Source organism: Rhipicephalus sanguineus, chromosome 5 (genome assembly GCF_013339695.2).
Source record: "Rhipicephalus sanguineus isolate Rsan-2018 chromosome 5, BIME_Rsan_1.4, whole genome shotgun sequence".
Classification (NCBI taxonomy): Eukaryota; Metazoa; Arthropoda; class Arachnida; order Ixodida; family Ixodidae; genus Rhipicephalus; species Rhipicephalus sanguineus.
In genome coordinates this window covers 82,109,292-82,115,498 of record NC_051180.1, presented here as the reverse complement: position 1 = coordinate 82,115,498, position 6,207 = coordinate 82,109,292, and the positions used below count along the sequence as shown (strand labels likewise).

The following is a 6,207-nucleotide window of genomic DNA, read 5'->3' as shown; positions in this document are numbered from 1 at the left end:
GAACACAATGAAACTCTGGAACAGCCGAAGGTCATTTTTCGTCTTTAATCACTGAATTACCAATACGCACGCAGCCCAACATTTTGCGAGATTACCTATGCTAAATTGAATACCGGATGAAGGCGTTTTTTTTTTCTTCTTAAAACTCCACTCCTACTCAATTTTTACTATGCTGCATCGCATTAATCGCTTCCTGTCTTCGTCTTGTAATAACTGACGGTGGGGACTACGGCTGCGCTCAGCTTCACTATAGACAACAGACGCGTAAATTGTTTGCGTAAATTGTTCTTGCAGATGCAGCTTTCAACACTGATGCTTTCGGTGCAGAGGCCCATGTTGTAATGTCAGATTTCTCAGTTTTATGACAGATTTAGCTGTAGGCGTGGTGTCTCAATTTCATTTAGAAGCAAGCGACTAAGTGTCACCATGATTACGGTAGTCACTGCTGTATTTAAACCTACAGTTCCGAAATATTTTGAAGGCTCTGGTCGCTGCTGTATACGAGCTTACCTCGGTATTCATAACCGAGGTATTAGGGTCGGTCAAAAGTAACCGTAATGTTGTTTGGTGAAAGTTTGTGAATGTTTGTTTAAATTAAAATGTTGTAGAGTGTAGGACTTTTGAAAATGGTTGTCTTACTATTGGAAAACTATCCCTAGAGTATTCTATTAGGATTAGATTTGGTGTCATCACTATTCGATTCGTATTCGATTTGGTTTCAAAATTCACTATTCGCACACCTCTAAAAGAAGGGGAATTTTTAAGGGCTCGTTTGTCTTTGTTAGACACAACGTGGCATCAACTCGGCCATAACGAGAATCCCGCTACGAATGAACGAAAGAAAGGGAATATTTAAGGGCTCGTATTTCTTGTTAAACACAACATTGTCTAACAAAGAAAAACGAGGCCTGCGAAATTCCCCCTTCTTTCGTCCGTAGCGAAAATTGTAGCACTTGTTTTACATAACTAAAGTTACACCCTTTAATTGAGTCTTCGGCTATGCGTGTAGTATTTGTCTTGTTAGCGTTTAGTCCGGCTAGTGCTTGTCGCTATTCAGTGTTATAATATAGGCCATGCTTGTAGTTCCGTCATGGCCTACAAGTTCACATTAGACTAACTTGCGTAGTATTGTGTTCTACATAAGATCAATGGAGTAAAAAAGGTGTGGCATTTTACATATTGTACAAGACGTGCTTTCGTAATAGTGCGAGCCTCTAAGCTGGCAAAAAGTGTATCTTTAAAGAAACATGCTGATACGTTTAGGACGATTGCAATAAATATGACGCATTTTCAGAGTTCCGAATAATCGTATGGTTTGCGTGGTCATTTCGACAGTCATCAAGAACTTTATTGACAAGTCCTGAGGAGTTTAAGCCGCCGGGGAATCCACGAGGGACACCCTGGCAGCCGCTACCGTAGGCGACGCCCGAGTCGGGGCGGGAACGTGGTGGCGTTCCGCCAGTTCCTGGGCCCTCCAGACTGCCTTGAGTTGGGGGTGGAGCTCGGAGCTACTGAGTGCCTCTTCCCAGTCGAACTAACTGGTGACTGGTCCCCGAGGTAACGCCAGACATTGCCAGAGCATGTGCGAGAGTGAACAATAAAATTTCTGTGCAATCTGGGCATTGTGGAGTGATGTCCGAGTTGTAATGACCGAGTAGGCAACGTGATGGGTACGATCTCGTTTGTAGCATGCGAAAAGCTACCGCTTGCGCGCGTTCAAGCTTTGTGTGTGCTAGGGGTATTGGCTTCTGTTGTTACGATATTGAGAGGTGATTTCGTGGAAGGTGATTAAGGGGTCGCTAAACTAAACTGTATGTCTGTAGTCACGCGCGATATTGCCGGTTTCGTAAGCCGGAATGGCGGCGCGTGAGTCTGAAGACGCTGGTGTGCGAGGGATCGATCATCGCTAAAGCTATGGCGACCTGCTCGGCTATGGCGCTCGTTGCTAGTCTAACCGAGGCGGCTGAGCGTAGGGCTCCGTCGCCATCTACTACCGCGAGTGCAACGGTGGAGGAGTTACCGTATTGCGCCGCATCAACGAGTACGGAAGAGTCGCGAATCGCGGCGGTGAGGATCGCGCGAGCCCGGAGCAGGCGTCTGCCCTTGTTGGGTTGTTGGTGGACGTTTCGTGGGAATGGGGTTACCATGTAGGTATCTCGAACATCTCTCGGGAGGGTTACTGAGCGTTCAAGGTAGGGGTGTGGGGGACATGCCGGCCTCGTTTAAAAGTCGACGGCCTGCCTTGGAGGAGGAGAGGTCGATGTCGTTGTGCATGCATAGTTGGTCGATTCGGGAGATATTCGTGTTTTGGTGCTGGCTGACGACTCGTTTAATGCTTTTGCGCATGAGTTTCGTCTTTTCCACCTTTATCCAGTTGTGGGCAGAGGCGACGTACTTGATGAGGCTAATTAGGAACGTTTCACTGTCCTGGTTAATTGTACCTGCTCTACTTGTGTGCCGATTAGCACGATTTCAGCAACGTTGTTTCGAGGTGCAAAAATACTGCTTTAGCTTTATTGTTAATAAAAATTCGGCAGATCCCACGCCTTGTGGGAATCGGTTTCATGCGAAGCAGTCAGCGAGTAGATGTCTATGCTGCATTTTTTGGCTTTGAGCCAAGTGTTACGAGGTGGATCGACGTGTCGTTGTAAGTGTAGTAGTTGTGTGCTTATCGTGGGCTTACCAGGCACGTCGTCTACACTGGCGTGCACAGGGTAGCTTAACCCTTTGCGACACGGCGTCCTCGTTTGGGGACACGAACTTCAGAGGCACGTCCCACGCCACGTGTTTCTTCAAATGTCCTGAAACTCAGTGTGGTGAAGAGTTCGACGAAAGTTCGATTGGTCAGGTAACATTAGGATGAAGTTGCGGTCACTAACCAATAATAATAATAATATCTGGGGTTTAACGTCCCAAAACCAAGATATGATTATGAGAGACGCCGTAGTGGAGGGCTCCGGAAATTTCGACCACCTGGGGTTCTTTAACGTGCACCTAAATCTAAGTACACGGGCCTCCGCGCGGTCACTAACCAAGTCAAGGCAAAAACGCACGAGGGACGTTTACGGGCTTGTACGGGTTTCTTGATCCCGCTAAAGCAGGCAGAAGACGTCTCTTATACTAAAATATGACTTGGCGAATTGGTGTCGTCAGCGGACAGATTTCCATTGTTCCTGTTGGCGGTTTGTTCGACTGAATAAAAATTTTAGAAGTATTCTAGTTGCTAGATTCTTCTCCTTAGCTATTGTATTGGAGTCATCCAAATCGATGCGGTGACCGTGAATGTCTGCATGCTCAGCCAGGACGTTCGATGCTTTCTTGTTGCCGATTTCTCTCTGACGCTCCTTCAATCTCCTTGTGTACTTGCCAGTTTCGCCGATGTAGCTGCAGTCTCCACATGGTACTTTGTCGACAAAGGGGAATTCTCGCTGTTTATCGGATCCCCGACGTTAGCAAGCTGATTTTTCAGTTTGTTGAACGGTACGCGTGGATTGTGAATGTCGTATGTAAACATGCGGTTTAGAGCTTCGCTCACACCTGGAACGGACGGAACACCAGTGCGCCCTGCAGAAGGCCTGCTTTGAGACGGCTTTCGATAAAACGAGAGATAAAACAGCGGAAGGCTTCTGGCAATCCTGATGGCATGAATAGCCGGTATGAGCCATTCCGGGCGCCCAACGAGAGTCTGTTCCTGTTCACTCACGCAGACGTGGAGGATGGAAAGGATGTTATCCAACTTGCATTCTGCAGTGAACTGTTTATATGGTGTTGAGAAGATTCAGGGGACTTGTTGCGTCTTACACTTGTATAATGCTGAAGCAGTCGCCTACGTAACGGACGAAAATATTTGGTGTGGGCGCAAAGTAAGCGAGGGCCTTCTGTTTAATGACGTCTGTTCCCAAATTACCGGTAGTCACGGAATGGAAGATCCCATGGCAATTACGACCGTTTGCTGACATAACCGTTTCCTGTAGGAGGGGTATGTGTTGCTCAAGCACATCTCAAGCTCCCTTACCTGTTCACTTAGCCATTCCCGATTAAGTAATTTCCTGCAGTAAAAGAGCTCAATGTAGTAATTTTCAACATGACTGTTATCGCAAGATTAGTCCTGTAATGCAAGGTTTTTGGCTTGCAATTCCAAGGAGTTTTGTTAAGCCACCGTATAGCATGATTTCTCCTTATAGAAGCAATGGTGTGGTTTTGTCTTTCCACTGTAGAAATATGCGTGCTCGTCTCCTTCGCAGGATCCGGAGAGTAGCAGAATTCGCGACGTGTCCTGCGATGCCAAGGGGTTCAACTGTTTCGACAATGCTTCGCAGCGGCTCGGTGACCCATACCAGCGTACTTGGTGTCTTCTCCATCTGGTACTTTGGGGTTTTGTCGATGCACGACCGAGCGTGCTTGTCAGCGAGTTGCGTTCTCACCGCAATCGAGATGTTCAACCATTGCAGTAACGGTGGACCAAGAGCAACAGAGTTCAAGGACTATCAAATTCTGGTGCGTAAATACATTCACCGAGGTGTATATTATCTATTGAGGACCAATAATTGCTTGCGTGTGGTTTCGCTTTTGAATTGTTCAATTGCGAAAGCGTATGCTCATTAGTTTGCACATTGAAACTCTTAATGAATGATGCATAAGGAATAAAATTTCTGCCGTCTACATTCTATTGCCACCGTAGGAGAATACTGGGCACAAAAATTATACCTTCAGTTCCGCAATAACTTTCAGCGAATGTTCTCACTAATGTCGTTGCGTGGGCAGTTGCCAACCATATGCAGCTTGAATTTGACGTGTGCGGAAGTAGCGTAGACGTTAGGGTGAGTCGGGTGTAGCTCCATGTCGTGATGAATTGGCAACATAAAACCAACGAAAAGAACTGTGTTTTTTCTCCAGTCTGACTGCATTAGTATTTCGCGCCTAATTCATCACAACGTAACGTTTACTATTTGTTCAGAACTATAGGGGTTTAAGTCGAAGAACGCGTTGGTTCGTAGCGTCAAGTAGACTATTTAGGACCATACGACGTCAGAACTTGAGCCGGACGTAACGATAGCCGTTCGTTGTGTGAGCCCTGAACGCATACCAGTGCAAGCATGTGTTACGTAGTAGTGCTGCGTGAATATTCCGAGCAGGAAAGACTAAGATAGTGGACAAGAAATGCTGGTGTTGATTGTTTAATCACATTTTGAAGGACGTTAAGTTCAACTAAGCTTAGATTTGTCACACTTACCTGAACATATGTGTTTACTAATATGTCTTGTGGTTTTTTTTGCACTTAATTAGGGTGAAGAGGAGAAGGCTGGAGGTCGGCGAAAGTGAAGTTGATTCCGTGAGCGGCTCCTGGCGGTGTGCGTCTGCTTCGAAGGAGAACTCGCTCAAATCGGGGAAGAAGCGTCGATTAAAGGCAGCCGCGACGTGAACGAGTGCTTACGCGAACGAATGCGTGACCACCTTGTACGCATTGGATATGCCCCTAGACTCTGCGTTATATGTATGCGCTGGACGTTGTATATGTACATATTTGTCGTGATTATTTAGGATTATTTTCTACTGCGTTATTCTATTTAGCTGGTCTTGTTATTGTTTGTTCAGTAGAACGACCATGTTCATGGATGGGTTAGCCGGCTAGAACATTGGCTGACCTGCTATGTTTTCCGTGTATAAGATTACAGAAAAGTTATTAAAAGGTGCGTGCGGTTGTTGGTGCGTCACTGTCGTTCTTCCAGGCTCAGCCAGAACAGGTTGGCGTAAGGGGAACCTCTGAACAACAACAACAACAACAACAGACTCTGACTGAGGGGAGTATGTGACAGCTTCGTCCTGCGCGCACAGCAAACTTCGTTTGCTGGCGCTTGGCCGACTCTGACTGAGGGGAGTATGTGACAGCTTCGTCCTGCGCGCACAGCAAACTTCGTTTGCTGGCGCTTGGCCGACTCTGACTCAGGGGAGTATGTGGCAGCTTCGTCCTGCGCGCACAGCAAACTTCGTTTGCTGGCGCTTGGCCGACTCTGACTGAGGGGAGTATGTGACAGCTTCGTCCTGCGCGCACAGCAAACTTCGTTTGCTGGCACTTGGCCGACTCTGACTGAGGGGAGTATGTGACAGCTTCGTCCTGCGCGCACAGCAAACTTCGTTTGCTGGCGCTTGGCCGACTCTGACTGAGGGGAGTATGTGACAGCTTCGTCCTGCGCGCACAGCAAACTT

General features: G+C 47.1%; 1 long non-coding RNA gene across 1 annotated transcript; it reads left to right on the top strand.

The window, feature by feature from the left end:
* The first annotated feature begins 1,465 nt into the window (after positions 1-1,465).
* On the top strand, positions 1,466-5,693 carry LOC119392884 (uncharacterized). Its single transcript, XR_005183741.2, has 3 exons — positions 1,466-1,557; positions 4,245-4,497; positions 5,287-5,693. It is a non-coding gene; the product is annotated as an uncharacterized LOC119392884 (long non-coding RNA).
* The last annotated feature ends 514 nt before the right edge of the window (positions 5,694-6,207 follow it).